The sequence below is a fragment of the Bos grunniens genome, chromosome 3, assembly GCF_055505025.1.
Source record: "Bos grunniens cultivar Pamir isolate PY7600 chromosome 3, Bosgru_T2T1.0, whole genome shotgun sequence".
Taxonomy (NCBI): Eukaryota; Metazoa; Chordata; class Mammalia; order Artiodactyla; family Bovidae; genus Bos; species Bos grunniens.
In genome coordinates, this window is record NC_141167.1 from 57,745,442 (window position 1) to 57,755,730 (window position 10,289).

The window sequence follows — 10,289 nt, forward strand, 5'->3', positions numbered from 1 at the left end:
GACAATCAAAAGTTTTTTAACATTCCATGATTGTAGTTTTTTGAAAATTTTCACATGGAAATTTTGCATAGTTGTGTGCATTTATCAAATCATAATTTGGATCAGATGTATCATTATACATAATACAGAAACATGAAGAGAAAATGCCTCTCATTTTTTCTACAAACAAATTTTATAAATAAAACTTATGTTTCAGTTACAGAACAAATTACAGCATATAACCAAGAATATTCAAAGATAAGAAAAAGAAGAAATAAAAGTATTTAACAATAAGATACAGCAGAGAACTTTTAAGCCTGTATTTCCAAATCCATCCAAGAGCTATAGGAAAGATAGGAGCCTTCAGATATAAGCTTTCATTATTAAAAACCACTGGGAGCCATTGTAAGAAGACAAACCTGTTTTACTTAACAGCCCTTTGGGGGCTAAGGTATTTATGTTAAGATTACATACATCTCCTTTTTGTTTCCTTTACCTGATTATCAGTACATAGCCTGCAGTTCCATAGCTATCTTTTTTATCAGCTATTCACAACATTTTTGTTGTCACAAATTCACTAGATAATTGGTCTTTCTGCCTTAATTGATTTGAAATACATGTCATTTCAAAACTAAAGGACAATGGACTCAATTTCTAATGACAGGCAAGTACGGTTTTCAAAGGTTGAGTTGATGGAGTTTTGACTAGACAAATGAGCTATTAAGGTCCTTTAAACAATTCATTAGTTGCTAATGGTTTTAGGGACATCTGTTGATGACACTGAAGTTGATCAATTTTAGGTACAACTTTACTGCTGGGAAATTCAACTACCAAATCACTCAGATTTAAATGAGGTTAATGCCTGCATGTCTATCTTCTTTGTAGAATACAGCTTCTGGTCTTTCCTTGTCATCCTTTGTGCCAAAACAACAAAATAATAAAATGTGAAGAGTAAAGTTAATATTTTTTTAACTTAAAAAATTTACACAAATGACAAATTAATTTTGCATTCAGTTCAGTTCAGTTCAGTTCAGTCGCTCAGTCCGACTCTTTGCGACCCCATGCATTGCAGCACGCCAGGCCTCCCTGTCCATCACCAACTCCCAGAGTTTACCCAAACTCATGTCTATCAAGTTGGTGATGCCATCCAGCCATCTCATCCTCTGTCGTCCCCTTCTCCTCCTGCCCCCAATCCCTCCCAGCATCAGAGTCTTTTCCAATGAGTCAACTCTTCGCATGAGGTGGCCAAAGTACTGGAGTTTCAGCTTTAGCATCCTTCCTTCCAAAGAAATCCCAGGGCTGATCTTTTCTGTAAGTTTAGAGACTACATAAATCAACATTTTTGGTACTATAAAGCTTTAATGCTCAAAAGGAGAAACATAAAAAATTCATCCTTCCAAATGTAATCATGTATGTAAAAATAATGCATGTCTTTATTTTTTCTAACATATTAATTTGGATTCAATATCCATTCCACAGCCTTTGTCATTTTTGATGTGCCTATTCTTCAGTGGGTTTCGCAGGTGACACTAGTGGTAAAGAACCTGCCTGCCTATGCAGGAGGTGCAAGACACTCAAGTTTAATCCCTGGGTCAGAAAGATCCCCTGGAGAAGGAAATGGAAATCCACACCAGTATTCTTGCCTGGAGAATCCCATGGACAGAGGAGCCAGGCAGGCTACAGTCCATGGGGTTGCAAAGAGTCGGACACGACTGACGCAATTTAGCAATCTCAGCGAAGGCAAGACACTTAGATCACATCCAGTGCTAACATATGGGGAAACCTCTCTCTCCATCTTTTGTCAGTTCTCATGAATACATTGCCCATATTCCCTGAATATTATTATCCCATTTGACATGTTCCCTTCAGGTCTGATACCAATGCATTTATCAGGTCATGATACTCTTTTCCCTCTGAAGCCTAGCTCTCTGTCTGAGAAGTTGCCAGGGTATAAAATGCTGGAGTCAACCAGACGTGGATTTGACCCTTGACTCTACTGTTTAACTGTTGTGTGACCTTGAACAACTCGCTTCATCATTCCAAGCCTTAACTTCTTCAGCTCTAATACGGGTAATAAAAAATTACCAAACTGACTGCTGTCACCATGTTGTGGTGCTGAATAGGAAAATATATGTAAATCACTTAGCATGCTGCCAAACACATTGTAATGAAGTTAAGCTATTTGGTAGTTATGTATATATTTATCAGCATTAGTTCTTCTTCGACGATATTGACACAGATCATTGTAAAAACAAAATAAGTAAACAAAAAGCAAACCACAGAAATAGCGTGCATGACTTGGTTCATCACAAGTATTTATGCAGCATCTTGATACAGCATCTATAATGTGAAAATAATGAGCAATTGTAACAGAATAAATGGAATAAGAGATACTGTCCCTTCTCTCAAGAACCTTATAATACAACCAAAGAGACAAACATATACCTCCCAAATGACTGCATGTATGCAAGTTTAACATTGTGTATGAAGTGCTAATGGAATGTTATTGCATGGATTCCCAGAATAAAGTTTAAAATAATTCTTAGATGATAGGTTGAAGCTTAGGCATAGAAGCACTAGTTGAAGAATGTAGACAAAAAATAATTTTTTTGGTTTTGTTGCTGTTTTTGAGACTCTGAGCATGATGAACACAAACAAAACAGATTTCTGAAGGACAAAAAGGAATTAGTAAAGTAGATAATGAGTGATCACAAATGTAGGAGGAGAACAGAGAAAATAAGACAGAAAGATTTAATCAAGTGTCAAATGCATCCTAGATGCCATATATGACAGATACCAAAACAAAAAGCAAAGCAAAAATAAAAATAAAGACCTTTGGATTTTTGGTTGAATTGCTTGGAGCACAGAGCAGAGAATCTTCTTTCAGTACCGTTAGCTCCAGGTTGATGAACAGGTTTTATTTTATCAGAAACACGGACTGAGCCTCTACTTATGCCAGGCTAATAATAGTATAGTAACAGTAATGAGAAGCTGGCAAAAGTATAAAGGCCCTTTGATATAATATTTTGTCAAATGAGATGGAAAAAGGGCTTCCTTTTCTTTCAGAAATTAAATCTCTTAACCCAGATTCAATGAATATGCTTCTAAGAAGTGATTCCATTAGAAAGAACAGTGGTATTAGCACCTAAGAAAAAGACACTTGAGATTGGAGAGACCCTTCTGTGTCCCAATATCCACCATGCAAAGAAGAAGATTCTACTATAGCTACATAACCCAGCCTTTCACCTGCTGTTTTGCTTGAGTCTACACCAAGACACCTACTTATTTCCTGAAAGGAGCCCTAACTAAAGAAAGCAAGACAATGCTTTTAAGTTTTTCCTAAACTTGATATATTAAAGGCCGCTCAGTAGACTCCTTGGAGAAGCTATTATGGAAATTAAAATGCCCTTTTAAAAATCAAATAAGTCCCTACTAGAGTTATGTTCCATCTCTACGCCATTTTGCTTCCCTATAAAAAAAAAAAAAAAAAAAAGCTTATGGATAATGTTCACTGCACTGGGAATATCCAAAGCAATGAATGGCTTTTAGAGTTGATTAAATGCTAAAGTGAGGCTTTTTGATAACCATGAGAGCTGACTATTGTAAGTGTACTCTAGTGTCATGAATATTACTGCTAATACATGATAAGATTTTTAAAAGGACATAATAAAGTATAATAAAGAATAGATCACTTCCTTCCCTTTTGAGGTTTGGAAAGAGCTATCTTCTTTTCCTTTGGTCTTTACAGTGGTATTAATAGCAAAAGGGGAGTCCTTTTAAAGTGAGTGACTTGAGCAAGGAGGTTATATAATGAGATTAATAACTTAAAGGAGTGGACTGTGCAATAGTCCATGGTGAGACCAAAGATGTTTTAATATCAAAAAGGGCTTTGTGGCTTGCTGGGGAGAATACAATTTAACATTTGAGGGCTGAGATTGACAGAATCTTTTGTTGATTAATAATGGTGGGTGCATCTTTCTGAAAACTGATGAGCTTAGGAGATTGTGAGAAGAGCATTTTATAGTACTGAGACTATATTAATATAAAAATATAATAAGTAGAGGATTATAATGAAATGAACTATTACACTTTGAGTCAATGTTTCAAATTATATTTCAGTTAGGAAAAGTGAAATCTACATATTTAAACAAATGTGTATTCAAAGGATAATGGATTCATAATGGTCAATAGTGTTTTTGGCAGGGAGGGACTATAGTATTATTACATCTAAAATACATAATGTATATTTTACTTTCCTTATATTAAGTAGATATGTTTATACCTTGTATTATATTTATATTACTAAAGACATCAATCATCAGTGCTTTACTGATCATCTTCTAAGCATTATATTTGAATTTTACCAGCGTGATTTTATTAAAAATTTTCAACAGTTCAATAATATTTATAAATTGTAAGTGTAAGAATTAAGACTCAAACTCAAACTTCAAAGTCCAAGACATGTATTTGTTTTTACACATTAATATCTCTAATACATTTTTAAAATATATTAATTTCCAGAGCACTGATAATTAAATAGGGGAGAAGGCACTAATCTCTGTAAAGCTGCAGTAGATAGTTCAATAATACATTGGTAGAGTAAGAGAACACACAGATGACCTCCTTCTACATACACATCAGAAATACACTTACATGCAGAGAAATTCTCACTGAAAACAAACCTGAGACTGGTAGAAATTATCTTATATAATTAAAGTGAAAAGTGAAAGTGAAGTCGCTCAGTCCTGTCCGACTCTTTGTGACCCCGTGGACTGTAGCCTACCAGGCTCCTCCGTCCGTGGGATTCTCCAGGCAAGAATACTTAGGTGGGTTGCCATTTCCTTCTCCAGGGGATCTTCCCAACCTAGGGATTGAACCCGGGTCTCCCGCATCACGGGCAGACGCTGTAACCTCTAAGCCACCAGGAAAGCCCCTTATATAATTAAGACTTTAGTAAAGATATACACAGATTGGGTAGGAAGGGAAAAGAATTAGGTTGGTCCTATGTCTTAGAAGGGGGATTATACAGAGACCCTCCCTGGGCGGGCAGAGAGGTGGGGGTGGGGGTGATTCAAACCACCTATTGGGTGGCCCAGCCCTGAAGTCAGACACTGGTAGGATAAATCCCCTTAGTCAGTTTCAAAACCAGTGGGACTGATAGCATAGCTGTAAGCCTAGGCTCCACTCATGAAGAGCACACATATTTTACTCTAGAAAATGGAAGGAAACAGGCTGAAACTGCCTGGAACCCCAGCTGGATTTCTGTGACCACTCCAATGTGCTCCCCAGCCCAAGTTGAGTACCCACTTAGGATCACTTGCTCTGAGCACAGCTTCACACTAGAGTGAAGACTGCTTCAGCTGAAGAAAATGCATTGTTGTATTGCTAGCTCAGACCCACTATGGTATCCCAACAAGGCAAGGTCAGCCATTTCTGGCAGTCACAAGGGGCAATGAATCAGATGCAGTCCAGAACTCTGAAGCTGAGACCATCCAGCATGCAAGCCAGCCCATGCTGAGTACATGTCTCAGCCCCTCTTGCTTGGTGACTCACACTTGGCTCTGGCTGTAGCCACTCCACCTACAGCCATGCCTCCTACCAAGGTGATTGGTAGGAGGTGATATCACCCAGGATATGCTGGGTGATTCCTCACAGCATATCCTATAGGAAGACATGAGTCATGCTCACATCAGATACAACTCTTCCACCAAAGCCACTGGGTAGACACAGATTGTATAGGGACACTGCCACATAAGGACACCACATCAAGACCCCGGTAGGTAGCTGTTTCAACTAATTTCACAGAGGCAGAAAGTTAAACAAAATGAGAAGACAGAGGAAGTTGTTTCAAATGAAAAAACACTGAAAAAACAATTAGAGAAACAGATAATGTACCAGTTGAGATCAAAGCAGTATAGTACTGGCACAAAAACAGACACATAAATCAGGGCAACAGAGAGCCAGAAATAAACTCATACAACACGATCAATTAATGTAAGACAAAGGAGGCAAGAATATATAATAGATAAAAGACAGTCTCTTCAATAAGTAATGCTGGAGAAACTGGACAGCTACATGTAAAAGAATGAAATTAGAACATTGTCTAATATCATATATAAACATAACCTCAAGATGGATTAAAGATTTAAATATAAGATTGGAATTCATATAACTGCTAGAAGAAAACAGGCCAAACATCCTTTGGCATACATTACAGTAACATTTTTTTTCTTGATTTGTGTTCCAAGGCGAAGGAAATAGAAGAAAAATAAACAAATGGGATCTAATTTAACTTAAAAGCTCTTGCACAGCAAAGGAAACCACTGGAAAAATGAAATGACAACCTACTGAATGGGGGGCATATTTACAAATGATATTACGTATAAGGGGTCAATATTCAACATAAACAAACAGTTCATACAATTTAGTACCAAAAAATGACCCACTTAAAAATGGGCAGAAGGCCTGAAAACACAGTTTCCAAAGAAGATATGCAGATAACCAGTAGGCACATAAAAAGTAAATATTATATTAACATTGAGAATTTTTGTTTAAAATTTTATGATTATTGCCTGGTCATCAAAAGGGCTTTTTTTAGATGCATAAAAAGTGGGGCATAAGTAAATTATCCCTGAAGCAGAAGAAAGGACTGTTCTCCCACTATTGTCAACAAGTGGAGGTGTTTTGCACATAAAGCAAAACAACTTTCTCACAAATGCATGCTTTTCACTGGTAGACGGTGAGGGGTTGCTACAGAAGTTAAACATATGACCTGGCAAGTATTTGATTTGGGGCTTTCCGTACAGATAATTTAGTAGGCTAGCTATCAGGAGTGTGAGGGAAAGAATAAAAAGCTGCATTTTTCTTTCTGACTTCTGACCCTGACTCCAAACATTGGTCCTAAAACTAATTAAGTTTTCAAGCTTCTGCAGTGGTACATAAGGCCCTATTTTCTGTTTTTCACAAATGTTAGGTCTTATGTTTACTATTAGTACCTTCCTAGCTTTTATGTTTTCCTTCTTTGGTTTCTCTTTTGCATTCATTCTTTTCTTGTATTAGGTCTTTTTACTATTATGTTCTTGTAATTTCTTTGTAAATATATTTTGTTTTTTAAACTTTATTGAGATATAGTTGATTTACAATATTGGGTTAGTTTCAGGTGTACAGCCAAGTGAACCAGTGTGTGTACGTGTGTGTATGCGCACGTGTGTATGTATATATTCTTGTTTATTTTGTGCTACAGGTTATTATAAGATATTGAGTATACTTGCCTGTGCTATATAGTAGGGCCTCCTGTTTGGTTATATATTTTATATATGATTGCATAATTTAATCCCAAATTCCTAATTTGTCCCTTTCTTTCCCTTTGGTAACCATATGTTTATTTTCTATGTCTATGGGTCTATTTAGTTGTGTAAATAAATTAATTTGTATCATTTTTTTAGATTCCACCTATGCTGCTACTGCTGCTAAGTCGCTTCAGTCGTGTCCGACTCTGTGTGACCCCATAGACGGCAGCCCATGAGGCTCCCCCGTCCCTGGGATTCTCCAGGCAAGAATACTGGAGTGGGTTGCCATTTCCTTCTCCAATGTATGAAAGTGAAAGTGAAGTCACTCAGTCATGTCCGACTCTTAGCGACCCCATGGACTGCCCCCTACCAGGCTCCTCCATCCATGGGATTTTCCAGGCAAGAGTGCTGGAGTAGGGTGCCATTGCCTTCTCCGAGATTCCACCTATAGCATTATCATATGATATTTTCTTTCTCTGTCTGACTTCAGTTAATAAACTAATCTCTAGATTCAAACCTGTTGTTGCAAATGGCATCATTTTATTCTTTTTGTGGATGAATAGTATTCAATTGCATCAGGAAGTTAAAAGACAAAAGTATTAAAATCATCTATATATACAAAATGCAGTTAAGGGATAATCAAAACATTTGGATATAAAATATGATATCAAAACCAGTCATCAAGAGGGGAGGAAAATACAAGTACAGGGTATTTAAAATATTTTTGAAATTAAGAGATCAGCAACTGAAAACTGAAAAATCTTTGTATATAGATTGCTAAACCAAAACCTTATGATAACTGCAAACCAAAATCTGTAATAGATATACACACAGAAAAGAAGAAGAAATCCAAGCAAAAAACTAAAGATAGCTATCAAATAAGGAAAACAAAAGAAGGGAAAGAAAAAGACCTACAAAAACAAATCCAAAACAATTAACAAAATGGCAACAAGAATATACAATGCTCTCAATGAATAATTACCTTAAATTTAAATGGATTAAAGGCTCCAACCAAAAGAAAGATTGGCTAAATGGATACAAAAATAAGATCTGCATATATGCTACTCACAAGAAACCCATTCCAGATCTAGAGACACATATAGACTGAAAGTGAGGGAATAGAAAAAGATATTCTGTGCAATTGGAAATCAAAAGATAACAAGTATCAATACTTTTATCAGACAAAATAGAATTTTTAATTGATAACTTTATCATTAAAACTGTTTCTAAAAATTCTGAGCTTACTATGCCTTTTTTAGGTACTTCAGTTCAGTTCAGTCGCTCAGTTGTGTCCGACTCCTTGTGACCCCATGAATCGCAGCACAGCAGGCCTCCCTGTCCGTCACCAACTCTCAGAGTTTACCCCAACTCACATTCATTGAGTCGGTGATGCCATCCAACCATCTCATCCTCTGTCTTCCCCTTCTCCTCCTGCCCTCAATCTTTCCCAGCATCAGAGTCTTTTCAAATGAGTAAGCTCTTTGCAGCAGGTGGCCAAAGTACTGGAGTTTCAGCTTCAACATCAGTCCCTCCAATGAACACCCAGAACTGATCTCCTTTAGAATGGACTGGTTGGATCTCCTTGCAGTCCAAAGGACTCTCAAGAGTCTTCTCCAACACCACAGTTTAAGGCATCAATCTTTGGTGCTCAGCTTTCTTTATAGTTCAACTCTCACATCCATACATGACTACTGGAGAAACCATAGTCTTTATCTCTGCTTTTTAATATGCTGTCTAGGTTGGTCATAACTTTCCTTCCAAGGAGAAAGTGTCTTTTAATTTCATGGCTACAATCACCATCTGCAGTGATTTTGGAGCCCCCCAAAATAAAGCCAGACACTGTTTCCACTATTTCCTCATCTATTTGCCATGAAGTGATGGGACAAGATGCCATGATCTTAGGTTTCTGAATGTTGAGCTTGCCCTAATGTTCTATCATACTGTTCATGGGGTTCTTGAGACAAGAATAAAGCAAGTGAAAAAGCTGGCTTAAAACTCAACATTCAAAAAACTAAGACCATGGCATCTAGTCCCATCACTTCATGGCAAATAGATGGGGAAAAGTGGAAACAGTGACAGATTTTGTTTTCTTGGGCTCCAAATCACAGTAATTGTGGTAGATGGGCTCAGTAGCCATGGTTCCCAGGCTCTTGGGCACATGGCATAATAGTTATGATGCAAGGATTTAGATGTTTCCAGCATGTGGGATCTTAACCAGGTTAGGTATCAACTCACGTCTCCTGCATTGGCAGGTGAATTCTTTACCACTGAATCACCAGGGAAGCTCAAGCCTGGATGATTTTTAAGTACACTCAGCTTTGACAATCAGTGTCCTAAATTACTCAGCTACTTTATGTTAAAGCATTTATATGACTATAAATATTCTATCATTTCTATCCTAAATAACTGTTGGATACTGGAAAAATTATTTAGTCAGAACAATAAAGACAGTTAAAAAATAACTCTTAAAATTCAATTGTATTATGGAACAATTAAGCAGTTCTTATATTGTTCCAACACTGTACTTGAACAGAAAGCGGGAAAGAGGAATTTGAGATATTGTCCTAGAGCCTGCTTTATATTAACCTTATCCAAAGTCATCATTAACTGCTTCACTGTAGTTCTAGAAAGCATCAGATCCCCAAATAATCTCTCTGTAGATTTGCAGTTATACATAACATTATCAATATCACTTTAGCCAAGTTAAATTTCTATCACAAGCCTGTATTTGCTCATACATTATCTTCTGATACATTCTAGGCTGCTCCAGAGGAAGCTTTATGTCATTGTTCTTATACTCTATGCAAAAAACATGCCTAGCACAGAGTAAATTTTCAAAGAACATTTTTATCAATGAATAAATAATAACTATTTATTTAAACAGAAATTTGTTCCTGCAGATCCTGACTTGGATCTCCAATATGATGGCAATTATTTGCTTTTTTTGTTTTTAATTTTCCTCCACATATAAACACTCTTTAATGTTGTAGGTAGAACATATTTTCCCACCCCAGAGATACT